Here is a 13,008-nt window from a genome sequence, read left to right as displayed (position 1 = left end):
CGAATCCTACCCTAGAGATATGTAATTTGAATAGATTCCATCCACAAGATATTCCGTGTTCCGTAAATGCTACATGCATGACTGATTCGACAAACATGCATTCCTGAGTTGAGAGCATGTGGATTGCTGTTTTCTTCCTCTATAAAAGGAATATTTTCAGCAGACACGTGTACACATTTTCACAATCTTTCCCTAACACCAGTTTCGAATTCGTGCATTTTTCACAGAAAAATACTTCTGAAGCGATTTCCAATTAACAGATATGTAATTTACATGAATTCCGTCAACATGGCATTGCGGGATCCGTTCATGCTTCATGCATGACGTATTCGGCAAACATGCGTTTCTGAGTTGTGAGCATGTGGATTACAGAACTTTCATCCACCAAACAAGGCATATATACACTTACAATATTTACTTTCTCTTCATAGGTTTTTTCTATCACCAGGATCTAAAATCGGACATTTGGCACCAGAAAACAATCTTTGATCGAATTCTCACCACAACACATGTAATTTTCATTGTTTACATAACCATGGCTTTCCGTATACTGATCATGTTTCATTCAACACAGATTCCTCAAACATGCATTTCTTATTTGTGAACATGTGAATGACTGATATTTTAAGCATAACAGTGTACCTATGCACTTTGTAATAATTACTATGACTTCATAGCTTCTCCCTGTCACCAGTTTCAAGAATCACACTTTGATTCCAGAAAAACCCAATTGGAGCCAATTCTACCCTAGAGATAGGTAATTTGAAAAGATCCCATCTACATGATATTCCGTGTTCCTAACATGCTACATGTATGACGGATTCGACAAACATGCATTCCTGAGTTGAGAGCATGTGGATTACTGATCTTTCATCATCTATAAAAGGAAAGTTTTCATCTAGACACATGTACTCATTTTCACAAGCTTACCCTAACACCAGTTTCGAATTCGTGCATTTTTCCAGAAAAATACTTCTGGAGCGATTTACACCTAACAGATATGAAATTTACATGAATTCCATCAACATGGCATTCCGGGTTCCGTACATGCTACATATATGACGGATTTGGCAATCATGCATTTCTGACTTGTGAGCATGTGGATTACAGATCTTTCATCCACCGAACCACGCATATATACACTTAGAAATATTTACTCTGGCTTCATTGGTTTTTTCGATCACCAGGTTATAAAATCGGACATTTGGAAGCAGAAAAATTTTTGAGCAAATTCTCACCAATACTCATGTAATTTATTTTGTTTAAATAACCATGGTATTCCGTATTCGGAACATGTTTCATGCACAAGGATTCCTCAAACAGGCATTTCTGAGTTGTGAACAAACGCATGACTGATATTTCAACCACCAAACAAGTTACATATGCACATTGAAATATTTATTTTGACTTCGTAGATTCTTCCATTCACCAGTTTCAAGAATCACACTTTGATCCGAGAAAAACCCTCTTGGTGTGAATTCTACCCTAAAGATATGTAATTTAATAGATTCCATCTACATGGAATTCCGTGTTCCGTACATGCTACATGCATGCTTTATTCGACAAACATGCATTCCTGAGTTGAGTGCATGTGGATTACTGATCTTATATCCTCTAAAAAAGGAATGTTTACATCTAGACACGTGTACTCTTTTTCACAAGCTTTACATAACACCAGTTTCTAATTCATGCATCTTTCACAGAAAAATACTTCTGGAGCAATTACCACCTAACAGATATGTAATTTACATGAATTCCTTCAACTTGGTTTTCCGGGTTCCGTACATGCTACATGCATGATGGATTCGGCAAACATGGGTTTCTGAGTTGTGAGAATGTGGATTACTGACTTTTCGTCCACCAAACAAGGCTTATATACACTTAGAAATATTTACTTTGACATCAAAGGTTTTTTCGATCACCAGGTTCTAAAATCGGACATTAGGCACCAGAAAACAATCTTTGAGCGAATTCTCACCAATACACATGTAATTTACATTGTTTACATAACCAGGGCATTCCGTATTCTGAACATGTTTCATGCAACACGGATTCCTTAAACAAGAATTTCTGAGCTGTGGACATGCGCATGACTGATGTTTCAAACATAACAGTGTACATTTGCACTTAGAAATATTTACTTTGTCTTCATTACTTCTCCCTGTCACCAGTTTCAAGAATCGGACTTTGACCCCAGAAAAAACTTCTTGGAGCGAAATCTACCCTAGATATATGTGATTTGAATAGAATCCATCAAAATGACATTCCGGTTTCCGTACATGCTACATGCATGTCGGATTTGAAAAACATGAGTTTCTGAGATGTGAGCATGTGGATTACTGACCTTTCATCCACCAAACAAGGCATATATTCTCTTACAAATATTTACTCTGTCTTCATAGGTTTTTTCTCTCACCAGGTTCTAAAATCGGACATTTGGCAAGAGAAAACACTTTGCGCAAATTCTCACCAATACACATATAATTTACATTGTTTACATAAGCATGTCATTCCGTATTCTGAAATTTTCATGCAACACGGATTCCTCAAACATGCATTCCTGAGTTGAGAGCATGTGGATTATTGATCTTTCATCCTCTATAAAAGGAATATTTTCATCTAGACCCGTGTACACATTTTCACAAGCTTTCCCTAACACCAGTTCCGAATTCGTGCATTTTTCACAGGAAAATACTTCTGGAGCGATTTCAAAATAATAGATTTGTAATTTACATCAATTGTATCCACATGGCATTCCAGGTTCCGTACATGCTCCATGCATGACGGATTCGGCAATCATGCGTTTCTGAGTTGTGAGCACATGGATTACTGACCTTTCATCCACCAAACAAGGCATATATTCACTTAGAAATATTTACTATATCTTCATAGGTTTTTTCTATCACCAGGTTCTAAAATCGGACTTTTGGCACCAGAAAACACTCTTTGAGCAAATTCCCACCAATACACATGTAATTTACATTGTTTAAATTACCATGGAATTCCGTATTCTGAACATCTTTCATACATCAATGATTCCTCAAACATGCATTTCTGAGTTGTGAATATGCGCATGACTCATGTTTGAACCACCAAAAAAGTTACCTATGCACTTTGGAATATTTACTTTGACTTCATAGCTTCTCCCTTTCACCTGTTTCATGAATCACACTTTTATCCCAGAAAAACACTCTTGGAGCGAATTCGACCCTAGAGATTTTTAATTTGAATAGATTCCATCAACATGATATTCCGTGTTCAGTAAAAGCTACATGCATGACGGATTCGACAAACATGCATTCCTGAGTTGAGAGCATGTGGATTACTGATCTTTCATCCTCTATAAAAGGAAGAGTTTAATCTCGACACGTGTATTCATTTTCACAAGCTTTCCCTAACACCACTTTCGAATTTGTGCATTTTTCATAGAAAAATAGTTATGAAGCGATTTCCACCTAATAGATATGTAATTTACATGTATTCCATCAACATGGCATTCCGGGATTCGTACATGCTACATACATGACGGATTCGGCAAACATGCATTTCTGACTTGTGAGCATGTGGATTACAGAACTTTCATCAACCAAACAGGGCATATATACACTTAGAAATATTTACTTTGGCTTCATAGGTTTTTTCGATCACCAGGTTCTAAAAGCGGATATTTGGCACAGGAAAACACTCTTTGCACAAATTCTCACCAATACACATGTAATATACATTGTTTACATAACCATGTCATCCTGTATTCCGAACTTTGCATGCAACATGGATTCCTCAAACATGCATTCCTGAGTTGAGATCATGTGGATTATTGATCTTTCATCCTGTATAAAAGGAATATTTTCATCTAGACACGTGTACACATTTTCACAAGCTTTCCCTAACACCAGTTTCGAATTCGTGCATTATTCTCAGAAAAATACTTATGGAGCGATTTCCACCTAACTGATATGTAATTTACATGATTTCCATCAACATTTCATTCCGGGATCCGTACCTGCTGCATGCATGACGGATTCGGCAAACATGAGTTTCTGACTTGTGAGCATGTGGATTACTGATCTTTCATCCACCAAACAAGGCATATATACACTTAGAAATATTTACTCTGACTTCATAGGTTTTTTCTATCACCAGGTGTAAAATCAGAGATTTGGCACCAGAAAACTCTCTTTGAGCGAATTCTCACCAACACACATGTAATTTACATTGTTTTCATATCCTTGGCATTCCATATTCCGAACATGTTTCATGCAACACGGATTCCTCAAACATGCATTTCTGAGTTGTGAACATGCGCATGACTGATGTTTACACCCTAAAAGGTTACCTATGCAGTTTGAAATATTTACTTTGACTTCATTGCTTCTACCTGTCACCAGTATCAAGAATCACACTTTGATCCAAGAAAAACACCCTTGGAGAGAATACTACCCTAGAGCTATGTAATTTGAATTGATTCCATCTAAATGATAATCCGTGTTCCGTGCATGCTACATGCATGACGGATTTGAAAACATGCATTCCTGAGTTGAGAGCATGTGGATTACTGTTCTTTCATCCTCTATAAAAGGAAGAGTTTCATCTAGACACGTGTACTCATTTTCACAAGCTTCCCCTAACACCATTTTCGAATTTGTGCATTTTTCATAGAAAAATACTTCTGGAGCGATTTCCACCTAATAGATATATAATTTACATGAATTCCATCAACATAGCATTCCAGGATTCGTACATGCTACATGCATGACGGATTCGACATACATCAGTTTCTGAGTTGTGAGCATGTGTATTAGTGTACTTTCACACACCAAACAAGACATATATACACTTAGAAATATTTACTCTGACTTCATAAGTTTTTTCTATACACAGGTTCTAAAATTGAATATTTGGCACCAGAAAACTCTCTTTGAGCGAATTCTCACCGATACACATTTAATTTAAATTGTTTACATAACCATCGCATTCCGTATTACAAGCAAGTTTCATGCAACACGGATTCCTCAAACATGCATTTCTGAGTTGTGAACATGCGCATGACTTATGTTTCAACCATAACAGTGTACCTATGCACTTTGAAATATTTACTATGACTTCGTAGCTTCTTCCTATCACCAGTTTCAAGAATCACAGTTTGACCCCAGGAAAACTTTCTTGGAGCTAAATCTACCCTAGAGATATGTAATTTGAATAGATTTCATCAACATGGCATTCCGGTTTCCGTAGATGATACATGCATGAACGATTCGACAAACATTCGTTTCTGAGTTGTGAGCACGTGGATACAGACCTTTCATCCCCCAAACAAGGCATATATACCCTTAGAAATATTTACTCTGAGTTCATAGATTTTTTCTATCACCCGGTTCTAAAATCGGACATACGGCACCAGAAAACACTCTTTGAGCGAATTCTCACCAAAACACATGTAATTAACATTGTTTTCATAACCATGGCATTCCGTATTCTGAACATGTTTCCTGCATCACGGATACCTCAAACATGCATTTCTGAATTGTGAACATGCGCATGACTCATATTTCAACCACCAAACAATTTACCTATGCACTTTGAAATATTTGCTTTGACTTCGTATTTTCTTCCTATCACCAGTTTCAAGAATCACACTTTGATCCCAGAAAAACCCTCTTGGCACGAATCCTACCCTAGAGATATGTAATTTGAATAGATTCCATCCACAAGATATTCCGTGTTCCGTAAATGCTACATGCATGACTGATTCGACAAACATGCATTCCTGAGTTGAGAGCATGTGGATTGCTGTTTTCTTCCTCTATAAAAGGAATATTTTCAGCAGACACGTGTACACATTTTCACAATCTTTCCCTAACACCAGTTTCGAATTCGTGCATTTTTCACAGAAAAATACTTCTGAAGCGATTTCCAATTAACAGATATGTAATTTACATGGATTCCGTCAACATGGCATTGCGGGATCCGTTCATGCTTCATGCATGACGTATTCGGCAAACATGCGTTTCTGAGTTGTGAGCATGTGGATTACAGAACTTTCATCCACCAAACAAGGCATATATACACTTACAATATTTACTTTCTCTTCATAGGTTTTTTCTATCACCAGGATCTAAAATCGGACATTTGGCACCAGAAAACAATCTTTGATCGAATTCTCACCACTACACATGTAATTTTCATTGTTTACATAACCATGGCTTTCCGTATTCTGATCATGTTTCATTCAACACAGATTCCTCAAACATGCATTTCTTATTTGTGAACATGTGAATGACTGATATTTTAAGCATAACAGTGTACCTATGCACTTTGTAATAATTACTTTGACTTCATAGCTTCTCCCTGTCACCAGTTTCAAGAATCACACTTTGATTCCAGAAAAACCCAATTGGAGCCAATTCTACCCTAGAGATAGGTAATTTGAAAAGATCCCATCTACATGATATTCCGTGTTCCTAACATGCTACATGTATGACGGATTCGACAAACATGCATTCCTGAGTTGAGAGCATGTGGATTACTGATCTTTCATCATCTATAAAAGGAATGTTTTCATCTAGACACATGTACTCATTTTCACAAGCTTACCCTAACACCAGTTTCGAATTCGTGCATTTTTCCAGAAAAATACTTCTGGAGCGATTTACACCTAACAGATATGTAGTTTACATGAATTCCATCAACATGGTATTCCGGGTTCCGTACATGCTACATGCATGTCTGATTCGGCAAACATGCATTTCTGACTTGTGAGCATGTGGATTACAGATCTTTCATCCACCGAACCACGCATATATACACTTAGAAATATTTACTCTGGCTTCATTGGTTTTTTCGATCACCAGGTTATAAAATCGGATATTTGGAAGCAGAAAAATTTTTGAGCAAATTCTCACCAATACTCATGTAATTTATATAGTTTAAATAACCATGATATTCCGTATTCGGAACATGTTTCATGCACAAGGATTCCTCAAACAGGCATTTCTGAGTTGTGAACAAACGCATGACTGATATTTCAACCACCAAACAAGTTACATATGCACATTGAAATATTTATTTTGACTTCGTAGATTCTTCCATTCACCAGTTTCAAGAATCACACTTTGATCCGAGAAAAACCCTCTTGGTGTGAATTCTACCCTAGAGATATGTAATTTAATAGATTGCATCTACATGGAATTCCGTGTTCCGTACATGCTACATGCATGCTTTATTCGACAAACATGCATTCCTGAGTTGAGTGCATGTGGATTACTGATCTTATATCCTCTAAAAAAGGAATGTTTACATCTAGACACGTGTACTCTTTTTCACAAGCTTTACATAACACCAGTTTCTAATTCATGCATCTTTCACAGAAAAATACTTCTGGAGCAATTACCACCTAACAGATATGTAATTTACATGAATTCCTTCAACTTGGTTTTCCGGGTTCCGTACATGCTACATGCATGATGGATTCGGCAAACATGGGTTTCTGAGTTGTGAGAATGTGGATTACTGACTTTTCATCCACCAAACAAGGCTTATATACACTTAGAAATATTTACTTTGACATCATAGGTTTTTTCTATCACCAGGTTCTAAAATCGGACATTAGGCACCAGAAAACAATCTTTGAGCGAATTCTCACCAATACACATGTAATTTACATTGTTTACATAACAGGGCATTCCGTATTCCGAACATGTTTCATGCAACACGGATTCCTTAAACAAGAATTTCTGAGCTGTGGACATGCGCATGACTGATGTTTCAAACATAACAGTGTACATTTGCACTTAGAAATATTTACTTTGTCTTCATTCCTTCTCCCTGTCACCAGTTTCAAGAATCGGACTTTGACCCCAGAAAAAACTTCTTGGAGCGAAATCTACCCTAGATATATGTGATTTGAATAGAATCCATCAAAATGACATTCCGGTTTCCGTACATGATACATGCATGTCGGATTTGAAAAACATGAGTTTCTGAGATGTGAGCATGTGGATTACTGACCTTTCATCCACCAAACAAGGCATATATTCTCTTACAAATATTTCCTCTGTCTTCATAGGTTTTTTCTCTCACCAGGTTCTAAAATCGGACATTTGGCAAGAGAAAACACTTTGCGCAAATTCTCACCAATACACATATAATTTACATTGTTTACATAAGCATGTCATTCCGTATTCTGAAATTTTCATGCAACACGGATTCCTCAAACATGCATTCCTGAGTTGAGAGCATGTGGATTATTGATCTTTCATCCTCTATAAAAGGAATATTTTCATCTAGACACGTGTACACATTTTCACAAGCTTTCCCTAACACCAGTTCCGAATTCGTGCATTTTTCACAGAAAAATACTTCTGGAGCGATTTCAAAATAATAGATTTGTAACTTACATGAATTGTATCCACATGGCATTCCAGGTTCCGTACATGCTCCATGCATGACGGATTCGGCAATCATGCGTTTCTGAGTTGTGAGCACATGGATTACTGACCTTTCATCCACCAAACAAGGCATATATTCACTTAGAAATATTTACTATATCTTCATAGGTTTTTTCTATCACCAGGTTCTAAAATCGGACTTTTGGCACCAGAAAACACTCTTTGAGCAAATTCCCACCAATACACATGTAATTTACATTGTTTAAATTACCATGGAATTCCGTATTCTGAACATCTTTCATACATCAATGATTCCTCAAACATGCATTTCTGAGTTGTGAATATGCGCATGACTCATGTTTGAACCACCAAAAAAGTTACCTATGCACTTTGGAATATTTACTTTGACTTCATAGCTTCTCCCTTTCACCTGTTTCATGAATCACACTTTTATCCCAGAAAAACACTCTTGGAGCGAATTCGAAACTCGAGATTTTTAATTTGAATAGATTCCATCAACATGATATTCCGTGTTCAGTAAAAGCTACATGCATGACAGATTCGACAAACATGCATTCCTGAGTTGAGAGCATGTGGATTACTGATCTTTCATCCTCTATAAAAGGAAGAGTTTAATCTCGACACGTGTATTAATTTTCACAAGCTTTCCCTAACACCAATTTCGAATTTGTGCATTTTTCATAGAAAAATACTTATGAAGCGATTTCCACCTAATAGATATGTAATTTACATGTATTCCATCAACATGGCATTCCGGGATTCGTACATGCTACATACATGACGGATTCGGCAAACATGCATTTCTGACTTGTGAGCATGTGGATTACAGAACTTTCATCAACCAAACAGGGCATATATACACTTAGAAATATTTACTTTGGCTTCATAGGTTTTTTCGATCACCAGGTTCTAAAAGCGGATATTTGGCACAGGAAAACACTCTTTGCACAAATTCTCACCAATACACATGTAATATACATTGTTTACATAACCATGTCATTCTGTATTCCGAACTTTGCATGCAACATGGATTCCTCAAACATGCATTCCTGAGTTGAGGTCATGTGGATTATTGATCTATCATCCTGTATAAAAGGAATATTTTCATCTAGACACGTGTACACATTTTCACAAGCTTTACCTAACACCAGTTTCGAATTCGTGAATTTTTCACAGGAAAATACTTCTGGAGCAATTTCAAACTAATAGATTTGTAACTTACATGAATTGCATCCACGTGGCATTCCAGGTTCCGTACATGCTCCATGCATGACGGATTCGGCAAACATGAATTTCTGAGTTGTGAGCACGTGGATTACAGAACTTTCATCAACCAAACAGGGCATATATACACTTAGAAATATTTACTTTGGCTTCATAGGTTTTTTCGATCACCAGGTTCTAAAAGCGGATATTTGGCACAGGAAAACACTCTTTGCACAAATTCTCTCCAATACACATGTAATATACATTGTTTACATAACCATGTCATCCTGTATTCCGAACTTTGCATGCAACATGGATTCCTCAAACATGCATTCCTGAGTTGAGATCATGTGGATTATTGATCTTTCATCCTGTATAAAAGGAATATTTTCATCTAGACACGTGTACACATTTTCACAAGCTTTCCCTAACACCAGTTTCGAATTCGTGCATTATTCTCAGAAAAATACTTATGGAGCGATTTCCACCTAACTGATATGTAATTTACATGATTTCCATCAACATTTCATTCCGGGATCCGTACCTGCTGCATGCATGACGGATTCGGCAAACATGAGTTTCTGACTTGTGAGCATGTGGATTACTGATCTTTCATCCACCAAACAAGGCATATATACACTTAGAAATATTTACTCTGACTTCATAGGTTTTTTCTATCACCAGGTGTAAAATCAGAGATTTGGCACCAGAAAACTCTCTTTGAGCGAATTCTCACCAACACACATGTAATTTACATTGTTTTCATATCCTTGGCATTCCGTATTCCGAACATGTTTCATGCAACACGGATTCCTCAAACATGCATTTCTGAGTTGTGAACATGCGCATGACTGATGTTTACACCCTAAAAGGTTACCTATGCAGTTTGAAATATTTACTTTGACTTCATTGCTTCTACCTGTCACCAGTATCAAGAATCACACTTTGATCCAAGGAAAACACCCTTGGAGAGAATACTACCCTAGAGCTATGTAATTTGAATTGATTCCATCTAAATGATAATCCGTGTTCCGTGCATGCTACATGCATGACGGATTTGAAAACATGCATTCCTGAGTTGAGAGCATGTGGATTACTGTTCTTTCATCCTCTATAAAAGGAAGAGTTTCATCTAGACACGTGTACTCATTTTCACAAGCTTCCCCTAACACCATTTTCGAATTTGTGCATTTTTCATAGAAAAATACTTCTGGAGCGATTTCCACCTAATAGATATATAATTTACATGAATTCCATCAACATAGCATTCCAGGATTCGTACATGCTACATGCATGACGGATTCGACATACATCAGTTTCTGAGTTGTGAGCATGTGTATTAGTGTACTTTCACACACCAAACAAGACATATATACACTTAGAAATATTTACTCTGACTTCATAAGTTTTTTCTATACACAGGTTCTAAAATTGAATATTTGGCACCAGAAAACTCTCTTTGAGCGAATTCTCACCGATACACATTTAATTTAAATTGTTTACATAACCATCGCATTCCGTATTACAAGCAAGTTTCATGCAACACGGATTCCTCAAACATGCATTTCTGAGTTGTGAACATGCGCATGACTTATGTTTCAACCATAACAGTGTACCTATGCACTTTGAAATATTTACTATGACTTCGTAGCTTCTTCCTATCACCAGTTTCAAGAATCACAGTTTGACCACAGGAAAACTTTCTTGGAGCTAAATCTACCCTAGAGATATGTAATTTGAATAGATTTCATCAACATGGCATTCCGGTTTCCGTAGATGATACATGCATGAACGATTCGACAAACATTCGTTTCTGAGTTGTGAGCACGTGGATACTGACCTTTCATCCACCAAACAAGGCATATATACCCTTAGAAATATTTACTCTGAGTTCATAGATTTTTTCTATCACCCGGTTCTAAAATCGGACATACGGCACCAGAAAACACTCTTTGAGCGAATTCTCACCAAAACACATGTAATTAACATTGTTTACATAACCATGGCATTCCGTATTCTGAACATGTTTCCTGCATCACGGATACCTCAAACATGCATTTCTGAATTGTGAACATGCGCATGACTCATATTTCAACCACCAAACAATTTACCTATGCACTTTGAAATATTTGCTTTGACTTCGTATTTTCTTCCTATCACCAGTTTCAAGAATCACACTTTGATCCCAGAAAAACCCTCTTGGCACGAATCCTACCCTAGAGATATGTAATTTGAATAGATTCCATCCACAAGATATTCCGTGTTCCGTAAATGCTACATGCATGACTGATTCGACAAACATGCATTCCTGAGTTGAGAGCATGTGGATTGCTGTTTTCTTCCTCTATAAAAGGAATATTTTCAGCAGACACGTGTACACATTTTCACAATCTTTCCCTAACACCAGTTTCGAATTCGTGCATTTTTCACAGAAAAATACTTCTGAAGCGATTTCCAATTAACAGATATGTAATTTACATGGATTCCGTCAACATGGCATTGCGGGATCCGTTCATGCTTCATGCATGACGTATTCGGCAAACATGCGTTTCTGAGTTGTGAGCATGTGGATTACAGAACTTTCATCCACCAAACAAGGCATATATACACTTACAATATTTACTTTCTCTTCATAGGTTTTTTCTATCACCAGGATCTAAAATCGGACATTTGGCACCAGAAAACAATCTTTGATCGAATTCTCACCACTACACATGTAATTTTCATTGTTTACATAACCATGGCTTTCCGTATTCTGATCATGTTTCATTCAACACAGATTCCTCAAACATGCATTTCTTATTTGTGAACATGTGAATGACTGATATTTTAAGCATAACAGTGTACCTATGCACTTTGTAATAATTACTTTGACTTCATAGCTTCTCCCTGTCACCAGTTTCAAGAATCACACTTTGATTCCAGAAAAACCCAATTGGAGCCAATTCTACCCTAGAGATAGGTAATTTGAAAAGATCCCATCTACATGATATTCCGTGTTCCTAACATGCTACATGTATGACGGATTCGACAAACATGCATTCCTGAGTTGAGAGCATGTGGATTACTGATCTTTCATCATCTATAAAAGGAATGTTTTCATCTAGACACATGTACTCATTTTCACAAGCTTACCCTAACACCAGTTTCGAATTCGTGCATTTTTCCAGAAAAATACTTCTGGAGCGATTTACACCTAACAGATATGTAGTTTACATGAATTCCATCAACATGGTATTCCGGGTTCCGTACATGCTACATGCATGTCTGATTCGGCAAACATGCATTTCTGACTTGTGAGCATGTGGATTACAGATCTTTCATCCACCGAACCACGCATATATACACTTAGAAATATTTACTCTGGCTTCATTGGTTTTTTCGATCACCAGGT

The sequence above is a fragment of the Vicugna pacos genome, unplaced genomic scaffold (genome assembly GCF_048564905.1).
Source record: "Vicugna pacos unplaced genomic scaffold, VicPac4 scaffold_20, whole genome shotgun sequence".
NCBI lineage: Eukaryota > Metazoa > Chordata > Mammalia > Artiodactyla > Camelidae > Vicugna > Vicugna pacos.
The sequence above is the reverse complement of the archived record's forward strand: the minus strand, read 5'-3'. Positions refer to the sequence as shown.